Source organism: Lissotriton helveticus, chromosome 7, assembly GCF_964261635.1.
Source record: "Lissotriton helveticus chromosome 7, aLisHel1.1, whole genome shotgun sequence".
NCBI lineage: Eukaryota > Metazoa > Chordata > Amphibia > Caudata > Salamandridae > Lissotriton > Lissotriton helveticus.
This window is the reverse complement of record NC_136068.1, coordinates 1943377194-1943404224: the sequence shown is the minus strand read 5'-3', so window position 1 is coordinate 1943404224 and position 27031 is coordinate 1943377194. Positions and strand designations below refer to the sequence as shown.

At 48.7% G+C, this 27031-nt stretch overlaps 1 protein-coding gene across 6 annotated transcripts in view; it reads right to left on the bottom strand.

Moving 5' to 3' along the window:
• LOC144770954 (uncharacterized) overlaps positions 1 to 27031 on the bottom strand; it is a 113488-nt gene that overhangs the window by 45351 nt on the left and 41106 nt on the right. The window contains exons 2-5 of one of the 6 annotated variants that reach the window (XM_078655801.1): positions 20518 to 20767; positions 19771 to 19822; positions 9180 to 9316; positions 5877 to 5972 (exon numbers count right to left, since the gene is read on the bottom strand). The gene's annotated coding sequence lies outside the window, so the exon portion shown is untranslated. Of the gene's footprint in view, positions 1 to 5876; positions 5973 to 9179; positions 9317 to 19770; positions 19945 to 20517; positions 23090 to 27031 lie in introns of those variants that run through there. The other 5 variants (XM_078655800.1, XM_078655799.1, XM_078655802.1 and 2 more) reach the window with 5 other exon arrangements.

Here is a 27031-nt window from a genome sequence, read left to right as displayed (position 1 = left end):
CCTTGCAAATTTCTGACATAGGGACATCATGCAAGAATGCAACAGTCTCCGCTTTCCCCCTGGTGGAATGAGCCTTGGGAGATAAAGGTAAGGGCCTTTTCGCCAGCTGATTAGCTAAGGTAATGCATGAAACAATCCATCTAGAAATGGATCTCTTAGCGGCTGGGAAGTCATTTCTCATGGCGCCATAATTAACAAACAATTGATCTGTCTTCCTTATCTCTTTTGTACTCTGTAAGTAGAACTTGAGTACTCTTTTAAGATCTAAGGAATGAAGCGACCGCTCAGCTGGAGTCGCCGGATCAGGGAAGAAAGATGGCAGGGAAATGGACTGATTGATGTGAAAATCAGACACCACCTTAGGGAGAAAAGAAGGATGTGCCCTCAAGACTACTCTGTTATGGTGGAAAACAGTGTAAGGCTCATTGGCACATAACGCTTGTATGTCGCTTACTCTGCGCGCTGATGTAATCGCTACTAGAAAAGCGGCCTTCCAAGATAGGTGCTGCAAGGAAGCTCTGTGGATGGGCTCAAAGGGAGGGCCCATCAACTTAGATAACACCAGGTTCAACTCCCACGAGGCGAAGGGTTTCTAACAGGGGGATACACTTTCTTTAGCCCCTGTAAGAAGTCCTTAACCACCTGCATTTGGAAAAAGGAGGGCTGACTAGGTGACTTCCTGTAAGCTGTAATGGCAGACAAATGCACTCTGATCGAAGCATACTTAAGACCAGATCTTGCTAGGTACAGAAGGTAAGGGTGAATAACATCCTCCTGTCCCTTCGTGGGATCAAAGTGATGCTCTCTACACCAAAGAAAAAACCTCTTCCATTTAAACGCATATGACGTTCTTGTGGATGGTCTTTTCGCTTCCTTTAAAATATGCATACAATCCGGAGGCAGATTTAAATGTCCGTATTGTAGGACTTCAGGAGCCATGCTGTCAAGCTCAGTGAGGGAAGGTTGGTATGAAGAATCCTCCCTCCCATCTTGGACAGCAGGTCCGGCCTGCAAGGAAGTCTCCTGTGCGGGAGTACTGACTGATGTAGAAGGTTCGGGTCCCACCACTGCCGTGGCCAGCCGGAGCTATCAGAATCATGGTCAAGTTGGATCTAAGTAGCTTGGACACCATCTTCGGTATCAGGGGCAGCGGAGGAAAGGCGTAGGCAAATGTCCCTGACCAACCCATCAAAAGAGCATTCCCTCTTGTCCCTGGACGGTGGAATCTGGATGCGAAGGCGTGGCATTTTGTGTTTTCGTCGTCCGCGAAGAGATCTATTTCCGGACGACCCCAACGATGAAAAAGGTCTGCCACCACCTCGTCTTGCAGCACCCAGTCTGGCTGATCTTCGAAGTGCCTGCTGAGAGCGTCTGCCTTGACGTTTAACTCTCCTGGAAGATGCACCGCCACCACCGAGAGGTTCCGGGCGAGCAGCCAGTGCCAGATGGTCTGAGACTCCAGGGAGAGTGGACGTGACTGAGTTCCACCTTGCTTGTTCAGGTAGAACATGGTCGTCGTGTTGTCTGTCTGGACCAGGACTGAATCGGACTCGATCGCAGGCAGGAAAGCTTTCAGAGCTAGATGTACTGCCCGGAGTTCCAGCATGTTGATGTGGTAGGTCTGTTCTTTTGCCGACCACAGTCCTTGAATCTGGAGGCATCCCATGTGCACGCCCTAGCCTTACAGAGATGCGTCTATCACTACCGATCGCTTGGAGCAGAAGCCTGCATCTGTGCTTCATGGAAGACAGTCTCTCCTCCGAAGGACATGCTCTTCCCACGCCTGTGTCCAGAACGGAGCCGAGATAGTGAATGGTCTGGGCGGGCTGCTGCACAGACTTGTCCCTGTTGACATGCAGCCCGAGGTCGAGCAACTGCTGCAGGCAGAACTGGAGGTCGTGACTCACTTGCAGTGGGGAAGGACCTTTTAGCAGCCAGTCGTCCAAGTATGGATATACGAAAAGTCCTTTTCTGTGAAGAAAAGCTGCCACCACTGCCATGCATTTGGTGAAGACTCGCGGAGCGGACTTCAGACCAAAGGGCAGAACCTTGTACTGGTAATGTTTGTGACCGACCACAAACCGCAGGTACTTCCGATGTCGTTTTACGATGGAGATATGGAAGTACGCATCTTGGAGGTCCACCGAACACATCCAATCTCCTACTTGCAGATGTGGACATATTTGGTGAAGGGCCAACATGCGAAACGTTTCCTTCACTATGCCTTTGTTCAGTAGTCTAAGGTCCAGAATTGGTCGAAACTTGCCCTCCTGATCTTTTTCGGGGACGAGAAAGTATCTGGAGTAAACTCCTTTTCCTCTTTGGGAGGGTGGAAACTCCTCTATCGCCTGCTTTTGGAGAAGAGCTCTCACCTCTTTTCAAAGCAGCTGCAATTGATGGGGACGAGACTTTTTTTTGGTGGAATGTCCTTCGGAAGCGCTCGGAAACGTAGCGCATATCCATTGCTCAGTATATTCAGCACCCAGCGATCTTTTGAGATGCTGGCCCACTCTGCTAGATGTTGAGAAGCACTTCCTCCCACTGGAGTGGGCAACGGAGGCAGAGGAAGCCACTGCTCAGAACTTCCCTCCTCTCGTCGTGGTAGAGGACGGCTGCTGGTGACCACCTCTACCTCTGTTGGACTTTCCTCCACGAAACTGGGTCTTCCCCTGGTTCTTATTTTGGGACCACTGAGGGGTTTGAACCCTCTGTTGAGGCCCTTTGCCACGGTTGGATTTGTAGCGGCGCTTAAATTCTTTTTTCTTCTCCCCCTCCAGCCCAACTGCCTTGACCGTGTCCAACTCGGTCTTCATCCTAGTCATCTCTTCGTCAGCGTGGGAGCCGAAGAGAGAAGAGCCGGAGAACGGGAGGTTCATGATCCTTTGCTGCACGTCTGGCTTAAGCCCTGTTAGCCGCAACCAGGAGGATCTTCTGGCGCATACACCATGCGCGTAAGAGTGCGCTGATAACACCGCACCATCTGCCGCTGTGCTGATTGCCTGGTTAGCCACCAGAGATCCCTCTGTGACTTTCTCTGCTAAATCTTTCTTGTCTTCCTTTGGGAGTTTGGTTTGGAAACGCTCCAAAGAGTCCCAAAGAGATCTGTCATACCTGCCAAGCAACGCAGCCGCGCTGGGGACTTTAAGAGAAGCTGCAACGGAAGTGCAGACCATGCGACCCCACGAGTCCTGGGTCCTGCTGTCTTTGTCAGGCGGAACAGAAGAAGTGGCCGAAACAGCATGTGTCTTTTTCGCTGCTGCCACAATGACAGAGTCTGCAAGAGTATCTGTCTTGACGAAGACTGGCTGAGGTAGCCGGCTTATATTTTTTCCAGAGACGAGCCGGAACCGCCTTAATGGTTGCCGGTGTTAGAAACGTGTCCATGACTGGGTCAGGGATCCCAGGAACCACTGGCAGCAGAGGTCGAGATTCTGACTTCTTATGAAGAGTTTCGAAAATCACTGTTGTCGTGACTTGCGGGACAGACATCCCAATGTTAAGCTTTTCTGCACCTCTTTGTAAAACCTCATGGTAGGTGGCAATATCGTCTATGGGAGAGACCCTGGTAGATGGGCTATCCGATAGTGTGGGAGAGTAATCCCTCTTGGAGGATCGGGTGGAGGAAGACGAGGACGTAGATGGTGTTCTCCTACGCCGCCGATGCTTAGAAATCCTCACTTCTCTCGATCTCCCAGTGTGGTCCTCGCGTCTCGGAAAGCGAGACCTGTGGCGCCTGGCCTCCGGAGACCTCTCCTGTCTTTTCCTAGGAGGGCTCGCTCTGTCTGCTTCGTCCACTAGTCTCTGCCAAGGACATCCTGCATGTAAGGAGATGCGCTTGAATTGGCTCCAACTGACCGGACCCACCTCCTTGCCAAAATGAGTGCCGTTTACCCTCACTCCCGGTCTCTCGTTTTTTCATAAAACCGACCAGTGGCTCAATATTTGGGCCTGGCCAACGTTGTACCCATGTATAACACAGCATTTTCCAAACCTCATCCGCGCTAGCAATTTGCGGTTGCGGTGACAACCATGCGAGGGCTTGTATTCCAAGCCTCGCTTTCAAACTGCTCGGTAATTGGAGGCCCACGCGCGAACATCACCTCACGCTTGCCTCGCCTCGCTCTCACCAATTGGCCGCTCACACGGCCAAGCCACGCCCGCAGCCCCGCGGGCACTCCTCATTACCACTGCTCCGCTTCCGGGACTCCATCCACGGGGTCCGGCAGAAGGAGTAGCTAGGTGCCGAGCGGGTGTTTGGCGTTGCGGGCGTAAGACCATCTCTCAGATCAGCGCTCAGCTAAGTAACCTATAACCTGTGTTCTTTTTCCACCGTGCATCTAACCTCTATATCCTTTTCCAGGGTGTGCTATTGTTGCCACCACCCCCCTCCCGAGACCCATGGTAGGTGGATCTTTTAAATAACAAGTGAGAATTCCTCCACTTATTTTAATCTTTTGTTTAGAGTTAACCCTTCATTACATCACCACCAGCCCCGCATTCGTGCACATTGGTCGCTGAACCACGAGTGATGTTAAATTAACTATCCTGTCAGTCGGCGATCTCTCTTTGCCTCAGTGCATGCCCCAAGACTGCCTGTATGCCAGGACAGCGTTTCAGGCACTAATGTAGCATTATATGGCACCACGGGCACGTATATTGACTAGCCCAAGCACAGTGTACATAGACCAGTTGTTGCAAAATACGTTCCAGACCTACCATATTAATGTCATGTTGTTGTCTTCTTTGTGTGTTTGTCATTTTCTTTCAGACCACAGGTTCCTCTAAATCCGAAGGAACACTCACTTTTTCTGATGTGTTCTTTTTGCACCTATTTTTACACAGAATTTTAACTTTCACGTCCTCTGGTAAAGGGTGGGCCTTAGCGCGCCCACACCACCAAGGTACATTGTTACACGGTCCTGATGAAAGCCCAGTAAAATTTACACATAGACGGGCAGAAACATGTCGACCCCACTTTAAGTGGAAATACCCAACACATTAGTTGGTAAATTTCCCCGACACATATATTTTAATTAATGTCTGGCTGACCACAGAATAAAGTTTTTTGTACGGTACAGCTTCTGGCATTTTTAAACCACCCATTCTTTCACACTATTGTCACAAAAAAACAGCTCCGCAGTAATCTGGCGTTGTAGCACACCAGGGAAGCATTCGGCTTTTCCTGGTGGGCCCGATGATGAAGCATGTCACCACCCAGGGTGGTGAGTGAGGGCTTCTAAAGAAGTGACTTCCATTGTGAACTTTTAGGTTGATTTCATCCTTCTCTAAGGCTGTGCTTAACCAGACTTTTCCCGGACGACACTCTTCTGTTGTTTGACATAAAAGCTTTTGAATTCATCAGAATGAATTGAGTGCTCGTCAATGTTTGCTTTCATGCCGGCCAGGGTGTCTGCTAGTAATAAAAAAGGGTTTGCTCTGTTTTCACCAGAGAAATAGGGGACGGTCTTCATATGGTTTGCAGTACAGCCTGCAGGAGGGTGTACTGAAGGATTTCCACTGAGCGCAGTTGCATATTTTACTGGGAGAGCTAGTACTGTGAAGGTAATGGTGAGGGCAGTAATGATAATACATTTCTTTATAATTGTAAGCATTCAAATAAAAGTCTTCACAGTCAAGGGTAGTGCATGCTTCCAAATTGGATATCATTCTTTTTACTCTCTAAATATCCCATGGATCCGGACGTTATAATATCATACATTGAGATTTTGTAACATTTTGTAATTGTAAGATCTCAGTAGATAGAATCAAGTAAGGGACTTTCTCCCAAACGATTCCTTCTGGTACAGGGTAAGCTGTAATGTAATATATATATTTTAGAGTCAGGACTTTTCTCTTCTTTCTTTCTTTATACTAACCTCAGTACTTTGTCCTGATTCTCTCTTTCGTATCGTACAGTTGTCTCTGTGTCTGTAATCGCGTTGACTCCTATTTTCTATCCTGTCGTCAGAGTCCTGAAAAGAACATGAAGAATGGCCATCAGAATACGGACACCGACCTGGCTTTTTATTTATTTATTTATTTTCAACATTGATACTGTGCACTATCACCTGACAGGCATCCTGGCGCTAGCATATGTGTGCCCAGCTGGGCCCATACTGAGGGGTCTCGTCAGAGTAGTAAAATTATGCACTGGGGAAGAGGCAAGTCTTTAACCTCGTCCTGAATAAAAGAAGGTCCGCCAGCTGTCTCAACTCAAATGGGAGGCTGTTCCATAGTCGGACAGCAGAGGTAGTAAAAGCCCAACGTCCTGATTTTTTTTATTTTTATATCTTAGCACCCTCACCATTCTGGCTGAGAAGGAGCAAAGGCTCCTGCCAGGAACATATGAGGCAAATTTCTTCTGCATTAGTTTAGGTCCGGACCCATGCAGGGCCTTAAAGACTATGCAGAGAGATTTGAACTGGACTCTTTGCAATATAGGGAGCCAGTGCTTAGTCACTCAAATTGAAACCACTCCGGCTGGCCTCCTGCTCCACCGGACATCAAGTATGTTTTTTCTCTCTCTCCCTGCTGCTTCTTTTTTAGCTTGAGGTGTTAGTTTGTCTGTAATGGTACCCTCAGTCTAGTTTGTGCTTTTAATATGTGGTTTTATGGCATGACACGGAGGCCAATATTATGCAATCTCCTTTATTGCTTTGCTCACAGCAGCAACAATGAAAGGAAATGAAAGGAACTTTAATGAACATTCCAACCAGGTATATAGTCCATGTGCACGCAGTGGTCTCCCTTCTTTGTCGCTGCTGCTCACAAGATAAGTACCCATGTTTTATCTTCTTACATGGTATTCTTCTTTGGACTGCTTTGATCTTGGCTATGGGAGGTTTGTGATAGAGTGACTGTGCTCCCCTTGCACTCTAAGCAGCACTAACTTTCTGTGCTAGTTGTACCTTGTCTACTCGCTCATACAGCATTGATTTTACTGTGGCCCTCTTGTGCCTTTACTTTGCTGTTCTTTCGGACCCGAGGGATCTTCATGATTTCTTGGGGGGGTGCCCCCTTTCTCGCCTCCCCCGTGCTTCTAAAGCCTTTTGCTCGCTGCGTGCCTCGCCGCGTCTCAATTCGAACAGAGACTTTCTCAGAGGTTTTCTCACATCCACCCACCCCCTCTTCCCTTTCCACCTTTCCTCTGCCCTTTCAGGCTGAGGGAACCCCTTCTTCATCGGGGCCGGCGTCTTTCAAATGCCGGCCCGAGCTGCCTGCTCCGGCGTTGCTTTTGTCTCCATAGCAACCCCGGCCTCTCTCGGAGATCGAGAGGGCCGCGGAGGGTTGCCGTGGTGACGAAAGTCAACGGAGGTCTCCGTCTCTACGCCCGGAGGCCTCTGTCGTCTGCTGATCCCACATTAGTTTTGCTTTGAAGCTTTCTCTTACCTCCTAGTGAGACCGATTCACGCCTCCCTCGGCGCTGAGTGCTCCATTACGCTACACTATTGACCAAATACATTTTTTTTTTTTAAACCAGAAAGATAGTCAGCTTTCTTTAGAGCTTCTGTTACACGATAATAGAAAAAGGACTGCCCTGTATTAGAGGAAAGTTCCTTAAAAAAAAAAAAAAAAAAAGAGACAACTAAGTACCGTGGTAATAGAAAATTAACTATCTTGTATTAAAGGAAGTTCCTTCGCACCTAATACTGTTACCATAACTACTCACCTCCATTTTGTTGCCAACATTCCTGTTTCTGTCAGTTAGTATTCATTTCTCACCCAGCTTCCAGACCCAGCTTTTTACTATGGCTTCTGAACCCTCTACCTCCAGTATGGAAGACAAATTGGAGGGACTTAATAAGGCCTTAGACAGGGTCATGTGGTCTCTGGACGACACCATTAATAAAAAGTTGCAATCACTTTCCAAACCAGGGTGGCAACACAAGAGAGCTCAAGGGGATTCTAGCAAGGCTACAACTAGCCAGAGGAAGAGACAGATTATTACTAACTCCCCTGAAGGTGCCAAAAAGTCCAGGAGCTCCAACCCTGGCTATTTGAATTCACGCTCTGGCGATGACAATAATGGTGCCTCGGGCACACTGGATGGGCAGTCAGAAGGCCCGAACCTTCCTATCTCCATCGATAGTGACGATGGATTAGAGGACGAAATTGAACTCTCTTGCTCCTCAGATTTCAATTCTGATGAAGAGGAAGGCAAAATCAGAGAGACTTCAGGTGAGGCATCAGGAGCCTCTGGGTCTAGAATGGGAATACTGGACCCCTTTGGGGAACACATGTTTGACCCACTCCTTATCAAACATCCCCTTTCACCAGAATGCACCCCGTCCCAACACATTGGTGAATATCTCTCCTTTTGGCTCCGAAAGGAAATGCCAAAGGAGGTCAGAACTCGTTTGAGATCTGAATGTCCCCGACCCTCCCTTCCCGACAAAATAGCTATGACCCCTGAACTGGACAGTAAGGTGGTGGCTTTCATTGCAAAAACCGGGAAGGACCCCAGGAGGGGACTTGATAAGGGTCTGAAATCCTGCCAAGACAAGCTCTTGGACATCACGGGTCCACTCACCAAAATGTTCGAGCTGGCGGAAGGGGCATACGTTTCTGATACTCCCATTGACCCAAGAGAACTGCGCCAGTGGGCACAAAGGGCGATCTGCCTTTTAGGCAACGCAAATACCGCACTTTCCAATGAAAGGCGTAAGAGCGTACTCTTGAAAATCAACCCCAAATTGGCCGAACTGGCCTCCAAAGAAGGGGTGCATCCTCTCAGGGGCTTCTCTTCGGGGAAGAATTCATCAGAGAAATGGCAAAGTATGTGGGAGTTTTTAACTACATTCAGAAATCGCAGAAGGATATTAAGAAGGTGTTTAACAATAGAGTTTTTTCACGGGCCGGGAGGATGCGGGGTCGATTCCCCGGCCGTGGAAATTTTCAACAAGGCACTTTGGAGGACGCGGAGGAAGGTCCTCCCAATCCGGATATGGTTTCCAGCCATCCTTCTTTCCCCAAAGACAAAGGTTCAGAGGTAGAGGATTCAGAGGTGAAAGGAAGGCAGGAGGCTTTTCTACAGGTAAGAGCTCCCAAAGACCTTTCAGATACCCCTATAAAGGTGGGCGGGAGACTAGCCCTTTTCTCTGGGATTTGGACCATGGTGAGTCAGGACCCTTGGGTGCTAGACACCGTGAAGGGTTACAAAATAGAGTTCGTAGACTTACCTGTTCAGAGAAGATTCCCCCAAGAAATCCGCTTCTCCCAGAAGGATTCCACTTTAGTGTCCCAAGAGCTGAGAGACCTTTTTGCCGAAGATGCAATCCGGGAGGGGGAAGAAATTGGCTTTGTCAGCAACGTCTTTCTGGTAGAGAAGAAAGACAAAAAAATGAGGCCCGTCATAAATCTCAAAGACATGAACCAGTGAGTGGTTTACCGCCATTTCAAAATGGAGGGAATCCATCTTCTCAGAGACGTCTTGAGAAAGGGGGACTGGCTTACTCGCCTAGATCTCAAGGATGCTTACTTGACCATTCCGATCTGGCCCCCTCATCAGAAATTTCTCCAGTTCTTTTGGGAGGGCAAGCTTTGGCAGTTTTGCAGCCTGCCCTTCGGTCTTTCATCGGCCACTTGGTGTTTCACCAAGGTTCTTCGTCCAATAGCAGGGTGGCTGAGGAACAAGGGGGTGAGGCTAATTCTCTATCTCGATGACATCTTGATAATGGCCGAATCCAGAGAGGTCGCTTCACGACACACTGCCCTCGCAATAAATCTCTTGGAACACCTAGGTTTTGTGATTAAACACAAAGAAGTCCTCTACGTCTCCAACCCAAGTCACTCATTTCTTGGGTTTTTCAGTAGATACACTCCAACCGGAATTGAAACTACCGGGGGACAAAGTCAGGAAACTCAGGAAAGAGTTAAGGAAAGCGTTAAAGATTCGCTCCTTTCCTCTAAAGACCTTGGCAAGGATACTGGGTCTGCTGTCCTCAACTATCCAAGCGATATATCCAGGTCCCCTGCACTATCGGGCGCTTCAGAGGCTCAAGACCAAAGCCCTCAGGATAAATCCATCCTATTCTCAAATGCTTTGCCTGGACACAGACTAATATGGTGGTTAAAGAATGCAGATGCCTGGAACGGCAGAGCGATCTTCGGGGAAGAACCGGACTTAATCATACACTCGGATGCGAGCCTGAAGGATTGGGGTGCAACGTGCGGCCATTCTTCAACGGGGGGACTTTGGACCCCACAGGAGAAGGGTCTGCATATCAACTGCCTGGAACTACTGGCCGGATCGTTTGCTATCCAGAGCTTTACCAAGGATTTGATGAAATGTTCGGTCATGCTTCGCATGGACAACGTTTCCGCTGAGAGATACGTGAACAAAATGGGGGGCCCTCATTCAAAGGGCCTCTTGGACCTAGCGAACAGCTTTTGGGCCTACTGCCTCAATAATGGCATTTCGGTTGTTGCCGAACATATTCTGGGTTTGAACAATGGGGTAGCAGACTGGTTCTCCAGGAATTTTGTAGATTCGAGCAACTGGAGACTAGACAGGAAAGTTTTTCTTGTGATCCAATCTCGATGAGGTCCCTTTGGAATAGACCTCTTTGCGGACCGCCTCAATACACAGCTGCCCAAGTTTTTCAACTGGAGGCTGGACCCTCTGGCCTTGGGGATAGATGCCTTCTTTCAGAACTGGCTTGGTCTGAGACCTTAGGCATTCCCACCTTTTGCCATGCTTCCATGCCTCCTTGTTCAAGTCCGGAGGAACAGAGAATCCCTAGTAGTAATAACTCCCCTCTGGAGATTTCAGGCATGGTTCCCCATCCTGCTGGAAATTAGTGTGGATTTTCCAATTCTCATCCCTTCCTTTGAAGAATTGCTGACAGGACCTTACGAGGAGTGTCACCCTCTCGTTCTTCAGGGCATCCTGTGCCTGATGGCCTGGAAGATTTCAGGAGACAGTGGCAGCTCCCAGGACTTTCGGAGGGCGCTTTCAGACTCATGTCAGAATCATGGGCTCCTGGTACGAGAAAAGCATATAGATTGGCTTGGCGTAAATGGGTTTGCTGGTGCATTCGACGGGGTTACGATCCCGTGTCAGCTGATGTAGTTCATGTCCTTAATTTTTTTAGCTAAATCTTCGCATCGGGTTTAGCTTATCAGACCGTTAACGTATATAGATCGGCAATTGCTGCAGGTCACTGCTTGATAGATGGTACCTCGGTAGGCCAAAATCTACTGACCAAAAAACGTATGAGGAGTATGCGTGTTTTGAACCCTCCTCTGCCAAAATACTCTGCTCTCTGGGACGTGAGAGATGTCCTCAGTCTGGTTTCCTCTTGGGGCGAGAACTCTTCTCTCTCTTTGAAGAAACTGTCCTATAAATTAACTGTTTTATTGTGCCTTGTCTCCTTCAGACGTACTTCAGATGTTAAAGCCTTAGATGTCTCTAGTAGGGCTTTTCAACCTGAGGGAGTTTGCTTTTTCATTAACCGCATGCGCGCTAGCGGTTTTCCCCGCTGTGCGCAGCGGTTTTTAAAAACCCGCGTAACATGACGAGCTCAGCTCATCATCAGCGTACGACAGGCGTACCTCATGACGAGCTCAGCTCATCATCAGCGTACGACAGGCGTACCTCATGACGAGCTGAGCTCGTCATCAGCGTCGAAGGGGTTTAAAAGACGGACTAAAACTATGCCAACCTCTGTTTTCTACCCCTTTTTCCCTCAGAATGAAATCTTGTGTGTGGTGCGGTGCCTGTTGGAATATGAGAGAAGGACTTTAGGTCTAAGGGGTTCTGTAGATCAATTGATTATATCCCACAGGTATCCTCATAGAGCTTCACTGCCATCCTAACTGCTGGAGCCTTTCACCCTCCCCCTAAAGTGAAGACATTAGTCTCTGTCAACTACGGGTCCTGACGGCTGCACCCGCTTTTCCATTAAGCCATGGGAGCAGCATGGAGGGGCTTTGGCCACCACAAGCCCTCCGAAGCGGGTGACATGATCCCTGGTGCTGCAGCGACTGCAGGCACCCGACGCGGGACACTTGTAATGGTCGAGGGAGTATCGCCGAAGGGAATGCAATGTTGGAGCCCCCTCTGGTCGCAGATGATTGGGCCATGTTAGTGCCAGTGAGCTTGATACAAACAGCATGAGCGTGGCCTGATGGGTCCCCTTTGCTGTTGCTCTGGCATCTGATGGCCGCGAGAGCCTTTTTCTCATGGGAGCCGCCTCTATGCGGGGTTCGCACCTGAGGACTTGCTGAATCTGGAGAAGGTTGGTGGTGGGTGCAGGAGGTTTTGCAGGCCCATTGTGCTGCTCTGGCCCCTGTGGTAGACTACAACTTCCTCTCCCGGAGAAGCCATACTCCACTGCGTGCCTAAAACCCATATTGTGGCCTCCTGCCCGCCAGTGGCTTCCTGGATAATTATGAGGCATAAGGGACCTGATCCCTCCCCCGTGTGTGGCATGGCATTGCAGGGACTGTTTCTCGGCATGCCTGTGTTAGGGTTCGAGGGAGAAGGAGACCTTGAGCTGTGATTAGAGGCAGACTCACAGAACCAAGCATACTTTCCACCCACTCCCTGAGAGACAAACACTCAAGACAAGGAGCATGCCCTTTACACACACTCCCTTATTCCTCTAAAGGGACGCCGAGCACGTTGTTTGACGATTGGCTTACTGATCGTGACCACGCCCCCCTTTCACTTCCGTGTTGCTCCCTGTCCCGGCGAAGCAAGTTCTGTGGCGTCCTGCTGGAGGCTTCGTTGCTGTCTTGGTTCCTGACCCCTCTCTTCCTGCTGTTGGCGGTATTTGTTCGTGACAGCCTTTCCCCCTTCCCTGTTTGGCTGCATATTTCCCTTTATTCCCGTTCTTATGTGTACTCAGGCATATCCCATATTTACGAGTACTGTTCCTTGTGGGTTGAAGTTAAGCTCACAGCCTTCGTTTTTCTTTTTCCTTGTGCCCACTGGAGGGAGTCGCTGTTCCGCTCTACTTCCCTATTAGAGCCGGACGGCACACCTCGACGAGCGTGTCTCTGCTCCGTCCTGCTGTCGCCCCTCCCAGGGCCGGGCGGAACACCTCGGATCCTGTCTTTGTCAGGAAGGGAGTCGCTGTTCCGTTCCACCATTACCTAGTGGAGCCGGACGGCACACCTTCGTGAGTGTGTCTCTGCTCCGCCACGCATTCCCGCGCTGGCCGGTCGGAACACCTCATCCCCTTCTTTTGTTGTCGTTGTTCCTATTTTCTTTTCCCCGTGTCTACTGCTTGATTGGTGCCTGAGTGAGTGTGTAGGTCTCTGCTTTCAGACCCCCTGGAGTTCTATCTCCTATCATATGTACAGCCATTACCCAGGAAGGTCTTGAATGTGCTACAGGACCTCCACATTAAGGAACACATTACAACGCATCCTGGTGAGTGTGGGGTAACTTTAATCACAGCTCAATGTTTAGAGTGTTTGTAACCTTGCATGATTATTAAGGGTACTTATTGTTCTTCCCTTTTAGCATCAGCGCTCTGGCAACCATTCTACAAGACCTCAATCCTCATCCTATGGGGAGGGTGGTGGACACCCCTTTGGTTTTATTCCCCCATACTTTTAGAGAGCAGCATCTTTGAGCGAGTTGTTAAGTTCTCCTCGAAGTGTTGCTTTTTGGAAGTGGAGGGACTCATCTTCGCTCCTGTGGATTCGGCCTTGTTCCTGACAGCCTGCCTGTGTCTTGGGCATAGGAAGGTGGAGGTGAGGTCCCGACTGCTCATGCTGCCGGGGCCACAGACGGGCCCACATGTATGCAGGTTGGTGTGATTCCACTCCGTCCCCCCCAGTTATGTCAATGTGCTGCGTGGGGTCTGCCTTCGCCACCGGTATGACTTCAAGTGCAGGACCTACCTTCATAGAGGCTCGGACTGGTAGACTAGTTCCCCCTCCTACCGGTCCTGGTCAGTGCACATGCAACCTCAGGGACGAAGACCCCTCTCCTGCTCATGGACAGAGCAAAATGTATAAATACATGACCCCAGATCATGGCCTCGAAACAGGACGCAACCGACTGGCCCCTCTTCACAAGCTAGCCAATCCAACCTCACAGAAATTCATCTTGCTATTCAGGTCTCACTGACAGCCTTGGAGAGCAGCATTGGACAGGTCTGAGTGGATGCCACACTGTTGCACCAGGACCTCCACAGCGTGGGTGAATCTGTAGCTGGGACAGAGGTAGCACAGATCGGACCTTGAGGACTCTGTGTCTACCCTGAAGGCAGAGGTGGCATTTTGCACTCTGGAGAGCTGTGCCGAAGATGCGGAGTACCGGGGCGGACAGAATAACCTGCGCTCCGTGGGCTTCCCTAAAGGGATCTGGGGCCAGTCCCCGAAAGCTTTTTGGAGAAGTGAATTTGTCTTGGGATCCAGAGGGGCAACTGTCTCACAGTTTTATTGTGGAAAAGGCCCATCAATCGGTGGTGGTGGCCCCTCTACCCCGAGTTCCCCCATGACCGACGGCTGCTAAGATCCTTAACTAGAAGCACAGTAACGTCATCCTTCGTATTGGCCGGGAAAAGGCTTCCACATGTTTTCAATCCTCCAGGATCCTCATTTTTCCAGATTACACCAGACTGGTACAGCGACAACGCAAATCCAACGCAAATCCTTCAAGGCTGTTAAATAGAAGTTGCATGTGATGAACTTGCATTACATGCTCGTGTTCCCGGCCCAACTGTGGGTAATCCATGCTTCTAAATCTTTCTTATTCGACACTTCTGAGTCAGCATGGGAGTGGGCTGCAGAACACTAGCTCCTATGTGGCAACTCGCCCCCTTTGTGGAGGGACAACTCTTTTGAGACCGTAAGTGGTGGTCCTCACCTGCAAACAAATGGCCATAGGAGGGGGATCCTGTATGCAGCAGGTGCAGGCCAATGGGTCCCCCACCTCTTCCACCACAGACGCCCCTGGTCCTCCACGCGAAGATAATATCTCCAGTGGCACCCCCTCAGGCAATAGAACATGTGGATATGGCCTTAGCGGACGAGTGTGCATGCGGTGCTTCTATGGATGCCTCCTGGACTTGAATGACTTACAACGCCAGCAGCCCGATATCCTTTTCAACTAGTACTTTCCAATGGGGTGATCTGGTTCAATTCGCTCCAAAAGTTGGTTTTATGCAGTTTGGAGTTTACACTGTTGGGGCGACAGATGCTTCTGGGGTGGCATTGTGGGAGAGGTTGGTTGGGGTGGTTTGGTCCGTGGGCCATGTGTTTTTGTATTCCAGGCTGGCTGCGATCCTGATAGCACACTCCCCCATGATTGACTATGGTGGGTTTGCCATGGCTCATATACTCCGTTCATATCCTGATGGCTTCCAAAATAATGACATGGAACGTCAATGGTCTAAAGGACCAAATTAAGCGGAGCGCAGTACTCGGTTCGCGAAAACTTCATAATCCTGGCATGCTCTTATTGCAAGAGACACATCTCCTGGGCACTTGATGCCCCTTCCTTGCCCGATATGAGTATGAGAAGGTCTACTATGCAGGTTACACTGGGGGCTCACACGGAGTGGCCATCTTGATCCACAAACACTTGTTTATGGTGCTCTTCCGTACTGTGGCAGACCCACAGGGTTGATATGCAGGGGATTGCACACAAACATTTCCACGACCAGGATAAGCAGCAACTGCTGCAGACTGAGGGGCTGGAAGTTTATATACCTCTGACAGAGGGGTGTTCCACCACAGACGCAGCCAAAACGCATGAAGTGGAAATGGATAGGCTGTCGTTGAGACAGAAATGTCTTGACAAAGCCAGGAGGTGTTGGGTGGCATCCCAAAGTAGGGTCTACGTTTTGGGGATAAATCAGGTACTCTTTTATATTAGCTGGCTAATGGCGGCCTTACAGATAGAGTGCCTCTTAGCATCTTGGACCCCAACCAGGGGCCGGGTATTGAGCCCCGGGATATTGCCATCGCATTTGCAGACTATTACGGAACTCTATACCCACAATTTCCAAGACCTTCACGCTAATGCTCTTCCATTGTTGTTGTGGCATTGGAAGCGGCTGTACGAGGGACCTTGATGAACCCATCACCCTTGAAGAAATCGGCAATGTCCTATCAGACTTGAGCCCTGGTAAAACACTGGGCCAGGACAGTTTGCAGTTGGAGTAATACCGGATGTTCCGGAAATCACTTCTGCCCCATTACTGGCGCTATATAATGATGTCATAGTGAAGGGCCACTTTCCTGTGGAGCTGAACGAGGCAACCATAGTGGTCCTCCATTAAGCGGGGTGATCCCCTGAGAATTGCCCATCACATCACCCGATTTCGCATATTAAGCACAAACGAGAGGTGTATGCCAAGGTATTATCCAACCGACTCCTTAAGGTTATCCACACCCGATCACTGTAGGTTTATGCCCTGCCATGGAACGCAACACTGTATGCGTAGGGTACAGGCAGCATTGGAATAACGTCACCTGCTACCGGGGTCTAATGACTTTCTTCCAATAGATTTCAAAAAGGTCTTTTTTTTAATGCTTTATTTATCAAGCTTTTTCAATAGTGTAAGATTCACAGCAAATGGCTGTTACAATGAACAACTTGCAGCTGTGCCAACACACCAAAATGTCTCCACATAGCGAACATGAGTCCGGGTGAGGTCCTGCTGGTGTTTTAACGGGTGGATCAAGTTTGTCTATAGGAGGGGGTCTCTGCAGGCTCAATCACTGTATCCCACGACCATCTCTCCAGGAGAACATCCACTGTTGTGATCCCCCATATCCGGACTATAGGTGCGCCCCCCATCTGCCACAGCCCCACTCACCCGGTTCCATGCCCTTCCATAGCAGCACTCTTTACGGTTCACTATTTTGAAAAGAACTTTTACTCCCTAGACTGGGATTGTGGGACACACTTGGTCGCCTAGGCTTCATCTCGTTTTATTTCTTATGTGTCCGCTGTCCCCTCTTCTTTATGCCTTTGCAATCGAGCCCCTAACAACATGGGTTCACTGTGACGCACAGGTCAGAGGGTTCCAGTTGAGAGGGAGGGCCGCATCACCCTATATGCTGATGATGTTCTGCTCTTTTTGAAGGACCTTGCAGATGTGGGTCCCAGATTACAACACATGCTTGACCTCTATGGCCGGGCATCTAGCCTGCTTGCTAATTGCTCTAAGTCCCTACTGAGCCGCCTGACCAGTGACACGCACAATCACAGATAGCAGGCCAACGTACCCTTCCATAGTTTAAGCTTTCTTGGTCTCTGCTTTATATTTCCCTCCTTCCTAATCTTGCTTGGTCCCTGAAGCTGTTGCCTCTTGCCACTTACATGAAGAAAGATCTAGAGCGGTGGTCATCACTGCCACTCAATAATATGGGCAGAATCGCCCTGTTTAAAATGATGGTTCTACCACGGTTATTGTATGGTCTGCAAAACTTTCCGCTTCCCCTCTCCAGGAGCTGGTCCATCACCATACAGGCAGTGGTCCATTCCTTCTTATTGGCTAACTGGGTAGTGTGAAATGCCTTCGTCAAGCGTGTATAGTGAAACTTTCAGTTCTACTATTGAGCATCGCCATTTGTGGTTCTGAATGATATGCTATACGGAGAACAGGACGATCTGGCATACTGTGTGGAGCTATCGTCTAGGTCGTGGGAGGCTGTTCTAGACCACCTGTACGGCTCCCCGACCCCTCACTCTCTCCCTGAACTCAAAAGAGTAGTATTTGGGACATGATGGTCGGCTGAGAGATGGAATGGATAGGAGAGAAAGGGTACTCTCCAGACTACTCTTTGGAGGTGCATGTGGCTCCACCAAGTGGCTGGCTTGGCAGGGTTTAGGAGGTGGGGGTCTTGTCGGTATTTTCCGCTTGGGTGACGTGTGGCAAGGGACACACATGCGGTCCTTTCTAGATTTACAGGTTGTCTTCCAGCTCCACCGCTTCCAGATTTTTAAACTCCTACAGCGTCGGCATGCCCTGCTGTGCCATCATACTTTCCTTCGGGAGTTTCCTAAATTTTGTCCTATGGAATGCCAAATTAAACATGGGCCCCTTGGGCCAGGAAGGAGTCTCCCATATAGATTGTGGTTTTCTACTCTGGGGTTGCTCTCCTCATGAAGTGCACGCTGGGAATCCTCGGTAGGTAATCTAGAAGACGGGAAATGGGGGGATGTGCTCATGGCCCGAGGGAATTGGCTATATCCTCCAGGCTTCTTTTGATCCAGGTGAACTTTCTACATACTATATGCTTGACCCACGTTGTGGCGTTGGAAGGCGGGTCAGCTTTCATCGTCTGCTTGTCATCGCTGCAAGACGTAGGGGATAACCTATCACACCGTCTGGCTGTGCATCGCTATTGGTCCCAGGTAATGGGAGTTTTATGCGCCTGGGCCTGCTGGAGGCTGTGGGTGGGAGTAGATACCACATGAATCTTGTGGGGTTGAAGACTCTGCTTGACAAACAAGACATTGCCTGGAATTGGATCTCTGCTTTTGTCCTGGATTTGAAAGCCTGGACAGGGCTACAGACTGGCGTTCTAAGATGGAGGATCCGGTTTATGCAGCACGAGGCTGCCCCAAATAAACGCCGCAAGATCTGGGGAATTTGGTGAGACTACTTCGGACTCCAGGGATCGATGATCATGCCAAAGACGTGTGGCTATTAGTTCATGGCTTGGTTGTATTGCTTTACCTATTGTGTTTATTTTGTTTGGTTTATGTTCAATAAAAAATAACTAATCAAACAAAAGTTGTCTGCAAGTCCTAACTACATTATTTAATAGTGCCTTTACTTATACTACAGTTAGTGCACTTGGACTTGAATATATTGTCCATCCTGCCAAAACTGGCCAGGTAGCCCCTTCATTACTTAGAGGACCTAGTCTGACACGAATGTGTATGCGGTAGGGCGTCTAAAAAACTATTTTGGCGTTACTGATATGTAAGAGGAATTTTTGAAGTATTGATGTGCTCTGTATTCAATAGGTACTGCAGCTCATGTGTGTGCTTGAAAGTGTGTTGTATTAGAATCAATTGCCACAAGCTCCAACCATGAGTAGAATTTCCACATGCCTATGCAGCTAATACAAAGGTGACTGCCCCCCTGCACTGGGGACTCCATTTGCTTTGAGGTGCTGTGTAAATGTCTCTCTGAAATTAACTCCTATCTCTACTGGAGCAGAAACCACTATTTTAAGAGAGCAGATTCAAGAAGAATCAAAAACTGGGAACCCATAGATGAGGATTTTTATCCTTGAAGAGTAAAGCTTGAGTAACCTACAGACAGAATATGGGTTCCCTTATTTATCTGAAGGAGGTTTAACCATAATTACAACAGACGACTGTGTATTTGTAATGATGGTTTGATGGTTGTCGTGAGTGTGCTCATTCAAGACTACTCGGGCCCCCCACTCCCAAATGAAATCAGAAGCTGACATTGAAGCTCCATGTTAGGTATCTTAGAGATATATCCTGAGTCTACAGGTTCTCTAACCCTCATCCTATAACACAAGGACTCAGTTCAATGTGCTATCTATGAGGAAGGTGGATCTGGGTTACTGCAGACCTGCACTCCACACCCTTTTACAGGTGGAGAAGTGCTTTCTGGTAAACTAATCCCTCTCAGGGACACAGTGGTATTCAGGAAGCCAACCGTTCGTACTTAGAATGGCAAACCCAAGCATATCCGTACTAATAATAGCACAATGTATGTCTAAAACAAACTATTATAATATTCTATTGGTCAGTTTGTGTTCTGTGATCCAAAATGTGCAGGGAATTGGAAACAAAACAAATGTAGGTCGGATAAATACCTGGTCAGAATTGAATCCGGCACTTGCAACAAGGGATCAGTCACGGAGGGACCTAACCCAAAAAGAAGAAAATTTGTCAGAGTAGGCACTATTTCACTGCATAAGCACAGGGTGCCTGAAGCTAGAACATCAAGCACCAACCCATCCCTCTCCCTTCAGGCACACATTGCACAACTAGTAGAGTTAACAATGGGAGGAATATAAGTGCAGGAAAACAGAACTGATTCACAACATCGGTCATCGCCAGGAAAGAAAGATGATTCAGGCACTCCAAGACCACACCAGTGGATGCCAAACTGGCCCACACCCCAAAAAAGATGGACAACCTGGATAAATTCTGTAAATAATCACCTCTGCAGGGCAGGCATTAGAATCCAAACACAGGCGGTTGTATGAGAGAGACAAATAGATCGAAATAGCCACATCACAACTGCAACTTTGTAAAACATTGAGGACACAATCTAAAGACCTCACAGTTGCATCTATTTATTGGAAGGTAAGGCAAAACATATGGGGAGACAATCAAGACATAATAACATCTAAATAGCAGAGAGTTTTATAGAAAAGATTGAGGGAGCAGCAAGGGAAGGGCTTATGAAATAATTTCAGGGATGCTTTATCTGTAACTTATAATCTACACTAAAAGTAAAACCTTTAAAAGAGCAAGAGTGTCCAAATAAAACCTGACATTGACCAAAAATATTGTTCCTCATAACTGAGGTGTTGTAAGGCCCTCATCTGCCTTACCTGCTCAAGGAATGATAATTATGTCCATGAGCAGCAGGCTGTATGCTCTTCCTCTCCCACTTTCCACAAGGATGAAGCCAGTCCTGGGTTGTTTGTGTTCCAGTTCGGGGTGGGCTGTTCCCATAGAAGCAGGGTCAAAGCCGATTTGCGTACAGCTGGATCCAAACTGGGGTGGTCTAGTGAGCAAAAAGACAACAGGTTGGGATGCAGCTGAGCCAATTGCCAGTGGTTAGACAAACTGCAAGCATTCCTACCATCAACTTTTGTGCGTTTGATGTACCTCTAAGTGACAAGGGTATGCGCATGTGTGGGCCCTGTGGTCACTATGCCATCGAAACAAAGCTATATCTGGCCGATGAGCCTTATCAGGGCCAAACTGGCACTAGGGTGCTTATTTTCTGGTTCAGTGAGGACCTCGGGCTGATCTGTTCCCATGAGGAGCAGGGTCAAGGTAGGCTTGCATATAGGTGGATCCAAACAAATGTGGCATGCTGAGCGAAAGAATAATGGGTTGGTATGCTACCCTGAGCGGTTTCCAGTGGTTAAACAAATTGCAAGCATTCTTCCCATCCCCTTTTCTGCGTTTGATGTAACACGCACTGACCTAGGCCCGGTCTGATGACAATGCTAGGGTCTGAACCTACTCCTGTACTAGGAGTGGCACCCTTATAAGGACACCTTTATAGTGGCAGAGGACTACTATCTGTCACAGGATTTCATGTGTGGAGCGCGATAGTGGAAGCATACTGCGTTAGTGAATTATGACAGGCTTTTTACCTACAGTTCTGCTCCATGTGATGAATCCGGAATCCTAAATGCATCATCCCATGCATTGTGCGTGTGCATGCATGCTAACAGTAGTGTGCCATGCAGAGTGTTTTGCATGTGTCTGCGTGCTAGAAGCAGTAGTGTACCATGCAGGAGTGTTGCAGCCTTGTGAGTTTCATTTTGAAAGCCCACAGCCTGAGTCAAGTAAAAGACTGGAGAGGGGTTAATTCCTTCTACGCAGCATGTGTGCATTTCTGGCATCTCCAAGATGGGAGGGGGAGCACCCCACACTACAGTGAGCAAAGAGGAGACAGACCGGAGGAACTCTGATCTTATACAAAAAGGAGCTATAGGGGTAGGAAACAGGTCGTCCCCCACTCAAAATCTCATATAGTGGAGAAGTGTGGCTCAGGGGTTAGAGGCAGCAGACCCGGAAGCTGAGATCGGTCCTGGACCAGGGTTCAATTCCCCGCCTCGGCGGGTCTTGGGCTAAAATTCCACGGACTCGATAATTCTCGCCCCGGTGCCTACTCGACTCACGGGTTCACACTCTGCGACTCTGGGCAATAGCTTGCTTAATCTCCACTACGGCCCCTCGCGGCGGGATGCCTGGCTTTCACCTTGTGGATACCCTGCCGGGGTTATCTCACAGGGGAATACCAGGACGGGTTCCCTAAGCAAGCGCCGTGAGACCCCTTTGCGGGGGTGATACGTGCGCTATATAAGTAACCACGTTTACGTTTATATACAACCATGGACCTGTTCCCACGGTGAGTCTCCTCCTCATATCCTCACCTAGATTCAATAATATATACAGGGCCAGCGGTTAAGAATATACCGTCTGAATTTAACGGATCCGGATCACTACTTTTAAAATACAGTCTTCATTTTAAAATGTTGCTTTGCTTCCAACTAGTGTGCCCCCCACACTCTCCCTCCCCTAATGTGAGACAAGATACTTCTAATAAGTGAGAAGGAAATATATAGAAAAAAGTGTGTGATGGGGCTGGTGGTGCCTCACGGGAGTAACACCATGGGGGTAAGTAGGATGGTACTCGCCTACTACCTCAGGTTCTCATCATCGGCAACCACCAACCTAAGCATAAATTATAAGTGTGAAAAGGAAACAAAAAGTGAACACTGGTGCTAGGATGTTGTATACTGCCTGTACATCAGTGAAACATCCAATGTACCGCAGGATCAACCCCACTGTATTAAAACCGAGCTAGATCAAACCGGCTAGGCACCACTGAATTTCATCAAGGGAGGTAAGGACTATGGTCGAGAAACCACCCTCGCCCTTCTCTGAGAAGGTGATTTGGAAATTATGACTTATTGCTCAGGACTTTAGAATCATGTGTTGTACTTCTTACAAACACACATAGCTAAACAGCGGTGTTTGCCCCCTGGCACTGGTCCAGGAAGGTTGCACAGCGGCTAATCGCACCAACCTGACCCAAAACGACATATGACACTGATACACCAAGTACGCTAACGGAGCTGAAAACTGAGCAGACTGCGTGACTGCATAGTTCTCACTACAGGGGCAGGCAGCTCAGAATTGGGAAAATGTGATTTATTATAGCAACCGTAGTATTGCAACTAGAAGGGAGGTTGGGAGCACACTGCCTCACATCATGTCGTACGCCGACGACACCCAGCTGATCCTCTCCCTCACCAAAGACCCGGCCAAAGCCAAAACCACCCTCTACGAAGGAATGAAGGCCGTCGCAGAATGGATGAGGACCAGTCACCTGAAACTGAACTCTGACAAAACGGAGGTCCTCATACTCGGCTCCAACCCCCTCCGCCTGGGATGACTCCTGGTGGCCGACCATGCTGGGAGCTGCACCAGCACCCACCAACCACGCACGCAACCTACGGTTCATCCTGGACTCTACACTATCTATCTATTTATTTGTTTATATAGCGCTAGAATCGGCCCCTGAACGGCTATCTCTGCGCTTAAACGGACTGTGAGGGTGTGAGGCAGCTACAGCAAGATTAACAGGCACAGAAAAGAGTGGTCTTAAGCATCTTCCTAAATTGCAGGTGGTCTACATACTGTCTCAAGGACAAGGGGAGCTTGTTCCAGTAGTGAGGGCCAAGATGGGAAAGAGCTCTTTCTCCTAGTCTTGCTTTTCTTACTCGAGGCACCACCAGCAGGTGTTTGGTACTCAAGCGGAGGGATCTCAATGGAACATAGGGCATGAATTTCTCGGAGAGATAGGAAGGACCCAAGTTAAGCAGTGCCTTATGAATAGTGCAACAGATTTTAAACTTGACCCACTGGCAGATAGGGAGCCAGTGAACCTTAATAAGAAGAGGGTGACAGGGAGTCCTGGGGGGAGCATTAAGGACCAACCTATGACCCAGCAAGTCCACGCTGTCTCCTCCTCCTGCTTCAACACCCTCCGTATGCTTCGCAAGACCTACAGATGGATCCCCACCGGAACCAGAAGGACGGTCACCCAAACCCTCGTCAGCAGCAAGCTGGACTACGGCAACGCCCTCTACGCGGGGCCCATGGCCAAACTCCAGAGAAGACTTCAACGCATACAAAACGCCTTTGCTCGCCTCATCCTCCATATCCTCCTGCACAGCCACATCACTGCCCACTTGAAAGACCTGCACTGGCTCCCCATCAACAAGAGAATCACCTTCAAGCTCCTCTCCCATGCGCACAAAGCACCCGACAAAGCCGAACCAGCATACCTCAACAAAAGACTCACCTTCTACACCCTGAACCGCCAGCTTCGCTCCATTGACCTCGCCACCGTTCCACGCATCCACCGAACGACCACCGGCGGCAGATCATTCTCTCACCTCGTTGCAAAGACATGAAACACCCCCCACCCCATCCACCTGCAACAGACCCAGGACCTGCTAACCTTCAGAAGACTTCTCAAGACTTGGCTGTTCGATCAGTAGCAGCACCCCCTCCCCCTTTTTTTAGCATCTTGAGACCCACCACATTTCGCCCCTTTGGGTCCTGGTAAATGCAGTACACAATTAGTGTATGCTTCAAAATTAGCGGTAGTATTTCACCAAAGCTGGTGCAAATATTTCTCTATATCTCTAGGAATGTGTTTCTGTGTTTAGCCCCTCATCAGTAGAGAGTAGAAGAGAGCAAAGAAAACTCATCTGGGGTTGCTGGAAATGCTGCAAAATTATTCTCAGGTCACTAGACCACTCACCGGCACATAGGTGCATCTCCAAAGCTCATCAGCTTGCTGGCTCAAGGGAGCCTTTTAAACAGAAGCGGGGTTGGGAGAACACTGCCGCACATCCCAGCACAATTCACCCCTGTGTATCCTGATATATGCAGTACACAATTAGCGCTTACTTAAAATTAGCTGTAGTTTTTCACCAAAGTTGGTGCAGACATTGCTGTATATCTCTAGACGTGTTTCTGAGTTTACACCATCAGCACTAGAGAGCAAAGAAAAGCCACCTGGGGTTGATGGAAATGCTGCCAAAGTTCTCTCAGGTCAGATATATATTGGTTCAATTAAACCGTGTGGGTATTATCTCACAGACAGTTGGACTGGGTTTGAGAGAGTGAAGACTTAAACACATACTTAGATAAAATAAAGGCTATTCTGATACATGGGCCCATTACACACACTGCCACAGGATCTAAGCTGCTCCTCACCCAGCTATGAGGCTCAAAAAGGCTGAACTCAAATTATGTCTTTGCCGCGGTTTTTATACGCGCTTCAGATCACATTTGATGTCATTCCGACGAGCTATTTTCGGGAGATGGAAAGTTTGCAGAGACAGTTGATATGGGGCGTGCGTTCGCGTATCGCCCTCGCCAAGCTTACGCTTCCCTGGTATGACGGTGGTATTGCACTTCCGGATATAAGGCAATACTATTGGGCCTCCCAGCTGGGAGCAATTAATCATGGAATGTACGGTCCTGCGTTAAATCCTGCGTTTGAGATGGATAAGTGGCTGCTGCCGGGTGGCGATTATAACAGAGCGCTTTATTCCAAATCTGCTGGGAAGAACCTTTTGGGACCCACTAAGATAGCGGTACGAGTGTGGCAATGTGCGAATGCGGCAATGGGATGGAGAGATCGACTGACTCGAGCGACCCCGCTATATGCATCTGAAAGACTGGGCAGCCTCTGGAAGACGAAAGGTTTAGAGAAGTGGGATATGATTGGTATTTGCAGGGTGATTGATATCTGGGCCAAAGATAGGGTTAAGACCTTTGAAGAGTTGAAAGTGGAATATGAGCTGAGTGATGCGTAGATTCGCCACGCGTTGAGTTCGGTCTTTCCTGCAGGTATCGTTATCCCGGAATATTCCCCACTTGAAGATCGGGTGCTTGACGGATATGTTCCCGACAGCACTATTTCTCTGATATATAAGAAATTGATTAATGATCGAGTTGACTTGTTGGTCCAACTTAGAGAGGTTTGGACCAGGGATGGTCTGGAGTTGGATGACGAGGATTGGCAGTCGGCGATATCCTCACCGAAGGAGGTCGCGATTCCGGCTCATCTCCGCCTCGTACAGCTCAAGATCCTGAACCAGATTTATGTGACCGGCCCTCGCCTGATTCGTATGGGATATTCTGTGGATGGATTGTGTAAGCGTGGATGCGGTTTAACTGGTACTTTCCTCCACATAATTTGGGAATGTCCGGAAGTGGTAGTGTTCTGGAGTCGAGTACATGCTGTGATGGAAGAGGTCACGGGTATCGCGCTGTTGCCTGAAGCAAGGCGTTGTTTGCTTAATGTTTGGGAGCCGACTGACTAGGATGTGGCGCAGACTCAGTGGGGGACCCTTGGTAATATGATTGCCAAGAGAGATATTGCGCAGTTGTGGGGCTCCCAGAGACCGCCCACAGTCCTGGTATGGAAGGAGAACATGGACTGGTGTATGTTTAGAGAGAAGACGGTGTATGTGGCGCGCGGCAGGCCTAAAAAGTGGGGTAAAATCTGGGGCCAATGGAACTCCTACTAGGGTGATATATGTACACCTCCCCTTGCGGATGCTCCGGATGTTCCACTTTCCCCCTGACCTGACATTCCTAACGATCTTTAAGCTTTAATGTTTATGACTCTGATTTCCCCCCTGGCCCCCCTTGCACTGATGATTTGTATCAAATTGTAATGCACTTCCTTCCTCTTTGAGCGCATATCTAGCTGTACTGTCTTTTATTGCCTTGTTTGTTTATGTGTTTCATGATAATACAAAGAAATATAAACCAAAAAAAAAAAAGGCTGAACTCAAGCTTGGGATGATTGTGTTCCCATTTAGAAAGCTATGGCAGGCAGCTCAGGTGGATTGTTTCTACTAGAGTAGGACCACAACTGAAATGGTTAATCCCATCTGGAGAAGGCAAGAAATGATGGCCGTGAATGTGGCTCTGATCGACTGCAGTGGATAAGACTTCTGAAAGCGTTTCATCCCATCACCTATTACACTACTAATTCTAAAATCGGCACCATCATGACACATAAGATCAGGGCCTCTTTAGGGAGGATCAGATGATTAATGAAGATTGATTCATGCTGAAGAGGGCGTAGGAAAAGGCAGAATTATCTTGATCAATATTTACATATACACACTGAAGTGGGATTCTACGGACACCATGTTAATTTTGAATATGTCTTTGGCACAACCCTAGACAGATCTGGCTGAACTTTCTGCTCCCCTTCGCCTCAGTGGCAATAGCCAATTAGATTGTGGAAGTCTGTGGCCAGAACAGTGATGGGTAAAAAGTATGCTC